At 43.9% G+C, this 11,380-nt stretch overlaps 1 long non-coding RNA gene across 1 annotated transcript; it reads left to right on the forward strand.

Moving 5' to 3' along the window:
- Positions 1-701: 701 nt before the first annotated feature.
- On the forward strand, positions 702-10,280 carry LOC120847008. Its single transcript, XR_006076647.1, has 2 exons — positions 702-845; positions 9,605-10,280. It is a non-coding gene; the product is annotated as an uncharacterized LOC120847008 (long non-coding RNA).
- The last annotated feature ends 1,100 nt before the right edge of the window (positions 10,281-11,380 follow it).

Raw genomic sequence — 11,380 nt, forward strand, 5'->3', positions numbered from 1 at the left:
CGCTAATGCATGGAACTCGCAACCAGAGGCTTGACAAGCTGTTGATGATCCTCTTCGAACTGAGCCATGACCGGCTCTACGAGCGTCCCAAGTCGCTCGTAAAAGGAAAAACGAATCGGCATGATGCAGCCCTTTTTCGGAGGCACCAGGAGGGGATGAAAATTCCAGCATCAGATGTAGAACAGCTGCAAAAGGGCAATGGCTGGCTTGTAAAGTCTCAGTCCCAGACAGAGAGAAGCTACCATGTTGAGAAGGGCGACCCCCGCCAGAGTTGCGTGCTTCGTTGCAGGGACTGTGACATCTTTATCGACAGTTACAAGTGCACTTGCAATGACAGCCTGATTTCATCATCAATGTGCAAGCATATTCCCGCAGTAGCTTACCTGGGGATCCATGTGACGACCGTGGAGGAGGCCGACACTGAGCCAGGTGTAGAAATGCCATCAACAACACGTGAAGAAACAGGCTTTACGTTAGATGATGAGCCACAGTCCCTCTTGGATGACATTCGGCAGGGTATTGAGGTAGGGATGGAGAAGACTCAACCAAATTCAGAGGACAACATATGTTCAACAATAAGTGGACTGAACAAGTCCCTCTCCAGGAAGAAATTGACAACCTCTTCAAGCTCCCTGGTGTTGAAATACCGTACCAAGGCCCAAGATGTACTTGACTCTGTTCATGATGAGACTTCTCCAAAACCTGGGGTAATCCCTCACAACAAAAAGATGGAAAAACAACCACGGTACTTTCCCCCCCAAAAAACGCCCTGGTTCTGGTCCCATGCATGGCAAACCTCCCACCAGCTTGGAGCAGCAGCACATCATGTAGGGCCTTGTAGCCAGGTGAGTTCCTACAGAAGGAGCAGCATCCGCTCAGCTCCATGTGGATGTGCCGAGCATGTCTGTGCTGGCCCTCAAGGAGCATGACTACTTTGCAAATCAGTAGTCGTGACAATTGGACTCCAAAAAGGGGCAGTATTCTTCTTGCAAAAAGGAATGGCGTGTTGGACAGCTTGGATTTCTTTCCACTTTGGAGAATGTCACGAGAGGCTCAAGCTAAAGGCAAGAGGGGCATCTCTTACCATCCTCCAACAGGTTACGTTAGGCGAGGCATTATATGCTGACCTTAATCGTAACGCTTTTTTAACAACCAGGGATTGGCAATTTTATTTAAGTTGATCCGGAACGGTTGTCTCTAAATTAACGGGCAACCATAGTGCCTCGAAATGCTCGTTTATAAGCATGCCCCTCGCTGAAGCCGGCACTTTTTTTTTAGATAGTATTACTGCACGAGAATGTGCAGCTTTTTCCGCTTTGGAGAATGTCTAGAGGTGCTCGAGCTCGCCATTCTCCAACAGGTGGCTTATGTTATCAGCTGGTCTTAATTGGAAAAGTGTTTTAATGGCCAGAGCTTGCCAATTTAATTTCAAATTTATGCAGACAGGTTACCTCTAAGTTAATGTGTAACCACAATACCTCAAGTTGCCTGTTACATGCTTATTTTTTTATTTTGCATACTGCTGCACGGGAATGTGAAAGTTGCAGTTCCCGCGACATACCAAATTATTTTAGTATGTGACTTATATGCTTTAGGATATAATCATTTACTTGCTAATAAGTGCCTATAATCACCGTTTCATTGTTTTGTGAGCCAAGAGGGAGTGACCACTGGCAACCACAAGCATGAGGATCTGCTACACAAAACATAATCATGTCAGTCATCCCTGTGTGCACGGGATAGTTTTTAACGGGCTAGGTGAGATTCAATTGCCAGCATTTTAAAAAGCGATAACTCAGAGGAGAGTAAAAGTACAAGCAAGCTGGTGATTTGCAGACGAAAAACTGAAACACCAGAAGGAAAAAGGACACGAAAAAAAGGATGACACACACACACCGTCTCGAACACAGCTGAAGGTTTATTCTAAAACCACACCCTTTTATAACGGTACAGCACAGTCAACGCCAAGAACCCTCACACCAAGTCACACACCCAGACTGTCAGCAAGAGCAAACAAAAGAAATGCACTCGACGCTTCCATACGTGCCAAGGTCAAGCAACTGACAAAAAAAAATTGCATTGGTCAAAAAGTTTGTACTTGCTTGTGAATCACCATCGACGAGACACTTACACAATTACCAGCAGAATCAATACTAAGAGTTTCTTCTACCACGCGTTTGAACTGATCTCGCTCGGCTTATCACCGTGGTGGCCATCCAATTCGGATGACAACTGTTGCAAACTTGTAAATGTACTACAGTTTCTGAATTTGGGGATTGCAGGAGGACACACCTTTTGTGCTCCATGATTTGCTCATTAACATAACATCCAGTTTAAAGGGGTAGTGAAACGAAATTTCAGCGCCGATCTTGTTGCATAAATATGGGCTAGGGACAGGCACCACCTCGGAAATATAAATATTGCGCTGTAAAACACAGAAGAACTAATTTTAAACATAATTAAACGATTTCAAATTCTCATCTGGTGGATGGGGGGAAGTTCTCGTGACATCACTTGTGCCATAATAGCAGCGCCGTTCTGCGGCAATACGGCGTGCCGGCAGAATTCGCCTAGGCCTGAACGCGTTTGCAAAGCGTTGGCGGAGAAAGTCAAAGCGTAGTTGGCCACAGTGAGCTCGTTCTCGTTGCGGCTCTTTGCACGACACGACCCGAGCGTGCTTCTGGCACGGCCGGTATTAGTTGCTGCGAGTCGCGAGCTGCGAGCCGACGTTAAAAAGGATATGTTTGAACTACGAGGGTGTCAGCAAGAGCCACGCAAATACCTGCTCACACTCGGAGCGGACATGCGCGTTTGATCGAAGGGCTGGATTCGCTCTGTTAGACCGCGTTTCGGTAAGCGCTTCTGGACCGATCTTTTACGATTGCAACTCGATACTGACATGACACTCGGCAAAGAAAGGTTAGACGGACATCGCGTAGCTCCCACGAACTGCTATAGCTCGACAGTGACGTAGCGTCGAGTCAGAATAAAAATGGCATACTAATAACAGAGTGTACATACCGAGTTGCGAAGGTAATCCGTATGGCGTTTATTTGAGCTCTATATCACACAAAACAAGGAGATAGAATCAATGAAAGTCCCTTTTCGACGACAGCGTTCGTCACCGCTGTCTCGGAAAACAAGGAGATCGAGATGACAAGGGGAAAATATTGACCTCTGAAATTTAGTTCAGGGATCAAACTACTCATCCGGTAAGGGTTCACAAGGGTCGCGCGGGCATATTCCATTCAGCAGGCCAGCCGGTCATGGACAGACGGTCTTGGCCAAGGACCGCCGGAGCAACGGTGCGCCGAGTCGATGTTGCTGCTAGGCCTACTATATTCTGCCGAGCTCGCTCGGTCGGCAGAATCGTGACCGTTGTAGCTCTTCTCGTGTGTTTGTGGATCCTGCGTTCTTGATCGTCGTGGTCTGTTTCAAATACTCCTTCCTTTTTTCTTGCTGGTTGAAGTGGGGACGCACGAGAAGAGCACGTAGAAAAATAAATGTCCGTTGGTGGCCGATACCAAGTAACTGAGCGACGTTGTCGGCCTTGTTGATTTGATCGTAAAAAGTGCGTAAGACAGCTTCGGAGCTGTCGTAGGATTCTGTCGTAACCTGCGCAAAGGTTACGACAATTTCGTTTCGAGAGTACGGGTTTTCTCTCAAATTTGTCGTACGCACTTTTTTCGTCGTGAGTTCGCTTTGAGAATCCGGCCTCAGAGCTGGTTTTGTCAGTGCTGCCGTGGTTGCCGACTTGCCGTGGTGCAGCGTGCGCGCAGCCCTTGCACATCTCAAACGGCCACGTTGTCACAAGTCGTATCGTCGACGCGCCACCAAGTGGCAACGCTCGTAACCACAACATTCACGCCGTAGCCTTTCCCGTCTGGCACAAGTGACGTCACGAATGCGCCCAATATCCCAAGACGCATCGCGCTCTCCGATGGCCGATCTTTGAGCGCGCGCCCAATCGGGCCCATTAGGGTGAAAAATATAGCCATCCGTTCAAAATACAAACGCGCGATTATGATTTATGAATATCATTGATCATATTCAACATATTTCTGACCATAATAGGTGTATTTCAAGTTTCGCTTCAGTATCCCTTTAAACTATGTATGAAAACCCAGGTGCCAAAGGAATATTACAAACACTACTATATTGACATTCAGTGGCAGTATTCCTATGCGTTTCCCCGCAAACTTTTACTACCTCTTGTGAAAGGAGTCGACCTACTTTATCTGAAGTCTTCACAAGCACGTTCTCATGGTCACTCTCGTCGTTGTCTGAGGCCGTCTTGTCTTCACAGGCAATGTGAGACTCACTCTGAAGACAAATTTGGGATCTTCAGCATCGCTGCCGTCCGAACTGCTGCTAGGAACAGCTCTTTTTCTGGGGACCATCACCGCCATTAGCATTCCTCATGCGTGTCACCATTTTTAAATTCATGTTGCCAGGCCAACAACTGCTGTCAGGCTAAACACATTGCAAAAGTGCAAAACACTTTTTTTTCTAGCACCTTTTTAGGTTGAAAATAGAAACCGAAACCAATTTTTGAACTTATTTTGACGCAGAGAGCAGCACAGCATGAGGGTGGACGAATGTGACGCGTCATTGGTGATATTTGTACAAACCAATAATGTGCACAGCTCGGACCAATGTAATTTAGCACACAGGTGGAATATAATTGTGACATTGTCTGTCCCTTTTTTTCTATCTCTTCTAATTTGTTTCCCCCTTTTTTGACCACAGTCCAGTCTTTTTTGACCACGGTGTCAACCGTCAGCTTGCCTGCACATAAACCTTTTTTTTTTCAATAAAATTGGCCATTTCTAGCTATATTATTGAACAGAGCTCACTTTAGTAAAAAAAATAAAAGAGAGAAAAAAAACTTTTTTCTGTAGTTTACGTGTGAAAACCAAATTACATTTTAGACCACTGTCTATTTTGGCAAAGGGAGACAGATAATACATAAGCCAAGTTTACTTCCTTCCCATTCCCTCATTTTTTTCAGTCGTGATAAATGCCACGGTGGCCCAAAAGGCTGTTTGATGATATTGCGCCAAAAGGAGTGGGCAATCACCCATAAAAAGTGTTGTTTCCTTAGGTGTGGGGTGCTCAAACTTTTATATAATTACTGCGCCATCTAGATCACTTCTGTAGTAAATTGTAGCACGATAAGTCAAGATAGCAATTTATGCGGTTCTTTCAAAGGGTTATGCGCATTTATACTCGTGCTGTATTTTTACAGATCAAGAGACTTGTATGACTGAATCATGCCAGCTGTGTACTAGCTTGTTGAAGGCGCCACATAAATGACGACATAAGCCATTGACTTTAGTGGCAAACCAACTTTTTGTCAAAGTGCCCATTAGAATTGTCAAAGGCAACGCTATCAACGCAGTTTGTCTGTGCAATGCCATCAATGCAGTTTGTCTGTACCACTGCCATTCAAAGTCCGGTAGCTAGCCCAAATAGTCTAGCATCACATACGAGGTTCGTTGCCAGAAAATGCAAGAACAAATGAAGTTCAGGCACCTTGTGCAGCCTCACCAACCAATGTAGACCACATACTGCAATGGCAAAAACACAGAGCTCGGCCGTTTCTGTCCACATACCTTCTGTGCATGCGCGAGTTTCCCGTTGTGTTGATAAACAAAGCACGCTGGTGTATACACTCTGCCAATTTGTAATTTATGTGATGAAGATTTCTACCAAACTAAAACATATTGGCTGTTGCTGAATCGTGCCAAAAACATTAAGGGTGTTTTCAAATAAGATCGATCAAGGGGTGGCTGGTCGACATTTTCAATTCAATTGATATTTTTCTGTCATTGCTTATTATCCCGTATTTGCAACTCCAACGCCCCATACGTGGCAAGGCGGTACTTCCAAGATGGCAGAAGAGACGAAGATAGATTCTCCAGGATTTCACATGCACCTGCCTGTTCACGCTTGTCACTGCGCTAAAAATGACTCATTTGTGTACAAATGCAAAGCAGTTAGGGCAGGATCATATTACAGGTGACGGAGATATTGATGCGTGGTAGAAAAACGAGCATACTGATATTTAAAAGTTGCAGAAACCCCAACTTCCGAAGCTTTGTGGTGTGTGAGCGCGTTTTAGACACCAACCACGTCACTGTTTGTGGCAATATATTTTGGAGGGTGATGAAGATATTGTGTTTGCGCTTTGCCTGGCCATTAGTGCTCTAAAAAGTGAGCCGTGAACGGTGACCATCAAGCTCCAGAAGAGCAGCGTTCACAGTATTGATGTCTTCGCGTCACAGGCTCGCAACTCGCTGCTCACCTTCTAGGTTTTAGTGTGAAAACCAAATTCGAAGTGCCATCTAGATTTTTGTTTACGAACTGTGTGCTCCATAGAGTGCTGTGGAACTCCATTTAGACGCTGAGCTTCAAAACATGTATTCTGTAAAATACACTGCAGTTACCATAGCAGCCGTGTCTATTTATTGTTGTAACTCAATATATAGGCTCTAAGCATCCTAAAAAAACCTGAAACCATATTCAAGAGCAGCCAATTTCCCTAGTAAAAGTACAATCAAAGATTTTTCCGCGCCTCTCTTTCTGCATTGTGGTGCAGTACACCAGAGGGTGCCACCAGACAGGAAGGCAGCAGGGGAAGGCACATGACAGTAAATCATGAGTGACGGTTTACCGGCGGACTGACTTTTCGAAGGCGCGCACGGTGGCACCCCCTGGTGTTCTGCGCCATGGCACAGAAAGAGGGGCGTGGCACAATCTTTGATTGGACTTTCAATAGGGAAATCGGCCAGCCTTGAATTTAATTTTGGGTTTTTTAGGATGCTTAGAGCTTATAGATTGAGTTACGACAATAGACGGTATCAGAATCCACTTGAGTGTCCCTTTAACAAAATAATTTGTAATGGTTACACCCACCATGTCTAAATAATTTTCTTTGTTTCTGATTCTAAAAAGTATTAGTCTTCTCCTGGTGTTATTGTTTTAGTTATTTAATTTCAAAGATGCCTGCTCCAATAGTGTGCGTGAATGCGACCGTCTACCTTTATGTGATCTAAGATTTCTTGTGCGCCCAGATTCTTTTTCTGATGAAAAATAAACATGTTTATTTACACCGGACACTAGGCAATGACATATAAAAATATCAATTGACTTGAAAATGTTGACCAGCCATCCTTCGGTCAATTTTATCCCAAAATCACCCTTAAATTGTCCAAAACAGCCCGAAACTGTACCAAAATACCTCCACAACTTTTCTTTTTTTTATATAATAAGTTTTTGCTGCGATACATGTTTTACTTTAATGTGGACTTTTCTGCTCCTAAGCTGCTTCAAAATGTACATGTTCTCCTCTTGAGCTGCTCCGAAAATTTTTTACAGAATTTGTTTTAACTGTCTTACTTAGTCATGGGCAGTAGCCATACTCAAGTTTACCTTAAAAGGACACTGCCCCCCCCCCCCCCCCTCCTCACAAATTTTTTTTTAATTTTTTGCCAGGCGTCTGAATACTATTTAAGTAATATTTTGCTACAGAGAAGACAGAATTCACCGGCACCGTGAACGACAGTTTTGAAGTAGAGGTCCCACGCCCGTCGTCCACGAGTCCCACGAAACGTGAAACGACGCCATGTTGAGAATTATGCAGTGAACGCACAGAATGATTCCAATTGTCTGTGCAACCTTTTTTTTTCTTTTTTTTCAATCGACATATTTGCAGCTTTTTGGAAGCCACAAAAATGTTTCATTTTTTTTTCTACTTTTAGGATTCACTGTGTGCCTTCAATGACCCACGACTTTGATTAAATTTGGTGGTCGTGTCTAAACCTTAGAAAACTGCCTTGGAAAAGAGAGTGAGCGCGACTCGATCGGCAGTTTTCGGGCAAAAAGAAACCGAATTTCGAGCTGCAAATTTTGTTCTTGGTAGTTTGGCTCTCATATGTCACATAAAACTAAAAACCTCGGCGAGCATAAATACCCTGTCAGTGTCCCTTTAAAGGGTCCCTGAAAAGAAAAGTTTTTTTTAAACAGTCTGGTTGGGACACGCAAGTCAAAAATCAAATCTTATGCGAAAAAAAAATTTTTTTTTTCTAGAGCAATATTGACGGCGGGAGTTTATTTGAAATTTTTTGTGCAAAGCCCATGAAGTCACGGGTCATTCCGGAATAACCATCTCGGTCGTGAAGGCAAAGCCGGTCCATTTCTACTCCATGTGCCCAAAATGCCAAGAGAAAACAAGTGGAAAGGAGGTAACTGCCGACTAAATGGCGTCTTGTGCCGTCAGTATTGGTCTAAACGAATTTTTTTCGCATAAACTCATCTTTTGACACGCGTGTCCCAACCAGACTGTTCAAAACTAACTTTTTTTTTTTTTCTTTTCAGGGGCCTTTTAAGGTGGATTGCAGCAGATGCTACGAGCCAGCACAACTAATTCTGTGCTAAGAGTGTGTTGGGCGACCTTCCGGCTTGGCGCAGCAATGCGCAATATCACGTGACACTCTGGCCGGGCGTGATGGCTTCTAGCATCAGCTGCGGTCCATCTTAATGCAAAATGGAGTGTGATTACTAGTAATGCATTACCGGTCAGTTGTTACTTTTTCCAATAGCTTTGAACTGTAACGCGTTACTCTTTATTAGCGGTACTTTGTAACTCTAACTCTTACTTTTTTTTATTGGGTAACTGCAACTTTTAAAGTGATGTACTTTAAAGCCAAGTTCCATGTTCTTTAAATCCGAAAAAAAAGGGGGGGGGGGGTTTCCTGTTCATTCTTTTCTTGCAAATTTGATGTTATTCGTTGTCTATTTTTGCTGTTGACCGGAATGCATGCAGGGTTTCTCAGGGCTTGTGTCATAGGAGCGACAGCATATCTATAAGACCCATGGAGTGCTAAATGGCACGTGTAGAAACACTTTTCAAACGAGGAAGCAGCCTTGCAAACAGATCAGTGTAGTCTGTGTTCAAGAGAACACGAAATGAAGATGTCAAAACAGGTTGTTTGTTGTAAAACTGGTGTTTTTCTTGTTAAAAAAAACTTGAATTTCTTATTTGCTTTTTTCCACCGATTTTGAGAAACACTTTTTAAGGGTTACTTTTCAGTGATGCCGTCATATCAAAAACCTAGAACTTTACCTATAGTACATTGTTTTGAAATAACCTTTTAAGCCACCCAGGGGTGTTGCCGTTTTGGTGCCTGCCACCTGAGCCTTTTTTTCCCTGAACACTCATCATAGGTTAATACTAACCCTCAAGGAGGGAAGCACCTTCAATCTGTTGAAAATGCCAAAGTATGACAGGTGAGCAGCAGGTAACAAGAGATGAAGATTGCTCATCTGGACAAAATGTTTTTGGAGTCGAAATCGAGAGAAACATTTTTATTGGGTTTTCATTTGGCTGCCCTTGCAACAAACCTTACCTTGATCTTGTGTTAAACAATGAACCTATTTGTACTGGACCCAGTGAAGTATATATGATTGAATAGAGCTGGAGCCATTGGAATGGGAAGGTCAAGGTCCTGTGTAATTCAGTTCACTGACCATTGCAAGAAAATGTAGCATCCGCTGGTGGATTCTGTGACCTTTTGCTACAGCAATTATTGATTATGTGCAGGTACCTGGACCTCGAGACCGGGGGCCTTGGAGATGTCAGCAAGGCTACGGGGTGATTTGCTCACCGCGAGGCTCTGCAATTTAGTGGCATGGAACTAGTGCCTCATTTCGGAGAACTCCATGGCGAGTGAACAGTGTAAGGCTGGTGGGGCAAGAAGTTTATTGGAAGGTTATGCCATGGTGATCAATATTCATGACAGGTTCATCTGCCGAACTAGCTATGCAATAGAGGGAAGCCTGCTAAGTCACTGGGACATGGATGCATTAGTCGTCAGTGTGTGGCGCAGAGGACTTCTAGGGACAAGTCCAGGAGACGAAAATGCAATATTTATATTCTGTCTATATTTTGGTGAACCATTGTTACTGTTGACATTTAAGTGTGGGACATTTCGCTTGTGCGGCAAAAGATATGTCAGGTGTGTAATGGGGTCCCACAAAAAATACCCATGCTTTGTCTTGAGCTATGTTCATAGAGACATGGCAAGGGGGGCCAGAAGACTGATGAAAGTTGTGCCGGTGATGGTCACAGTTTGGGAAATAATCGCTTGCTTCTGGAATAATTACAACTGCAACTTCCGGTCCTCAAGATGCCTGCAGCAGACTACGAATACAAGAAGTATGCCGTCTGCCACAAGCTGGCGCCATCGTTTAAATCGTGTGAATAAAGACTATATTCTGATATTGTATTTGTTTGAAATATAATGACTTTCAGACACTTATAAGAATTCATAGTGGGGTGCGATGCAAAATATGGTTTATTGAAAGTCCGGTCGTCGATCGAGATGATCGTCTGCTAAAAGATTGCATTGCACCTGTGAGAAAAGCACTTCAGGCAACCGGTTGAGATCCCCAATTTTTTTTTTTTTTTTGCGGACTCGCGTTATGTGAAAGTGCTTCATAGCTGGTTGTAACCATCCCATGAAGAAAGGTTCTTGCAGTTTCTTCAGATTCCCGCAATATCCCAAAGCGCGAGAGAACTGGATAAAAACCATAAGGTGAGTACATGTAGCACTGGTGGACAGTTGCCTCAATGTAAAAAAAAGGGCCAAACCAACCAAGAGCATGTAAAACCCATATTCTGTTCGGTCATATTGTTTGAAAATATGGCGGTATATTTATATCTTATTACTATAATATTGATAAAGTAGTTGCATGCAAGTAGTAGTGAGTAAAATCCAGATCAAACTTGCAGTAGTCTTAAAGGCCCGTTCACACTCTTGCGACCGAGAGAGACCAGACCGGTTTTTAAGCCTCTTGCAATCTCTTGGGACCAGCTCCGCTGCAACGCATCCGGTCCTAAGAGATCACAAGAGGCTTAAAAACTGGCCTGGTCTCTCGGTCTTCCTCGGTTGCAAGACTGTGAACGGAGCTTAAGGCCTGTTCACTCTTGCAACCGAGTACAACTGAGAAAGACGAGACTTGTTAAAAGTCTCGTCTTTCCTGGACGAGAGAACACGCTGGCGCCATCTATGCGGCTTTGGAACTGCATTTAACAAGAGCGAAGGTTTTGCGGTATTTCCGAGGTCAAATGTGCGCAATACCTATAAGAAAGGTTCGTTTATAACGTTGACAAAAGTTTTTCAAGCCCAGAAAGAAAGGATAATGCGCAACAAATAGAAAATATGCCGGACCGCCAAGTTTACACTGCTACCCAATAGATGGCGCCAGTGTGTCCTCTCGTAAGAATATTCAAGAAACCCAGTTTTAAGAAGTTGCAAGAGTGTGAACGGGCCTTAACAATGTTAAGGTAAAACGGCATTGAGATGTATGCCTGTGT

The sequence above is a fragment of the Ixodes scapularis genome, unplaced genomic scaffold (genome assembly GCF_016920785.2).
Source record: "Ixodes scapularis isolate PalLabHiFi unplaced genomic scaffold, ASM1692078v2 PGA_scaffold7__128_contigs__length_106722199, whole genome shotgun sequence".
Classification (NCBI taxonomy): Eukaryota; Metazoa; Arthropoda; class Arachnida; order Ixodida; family Ixodidae; genus Ixodes; species Ixodes scapularis.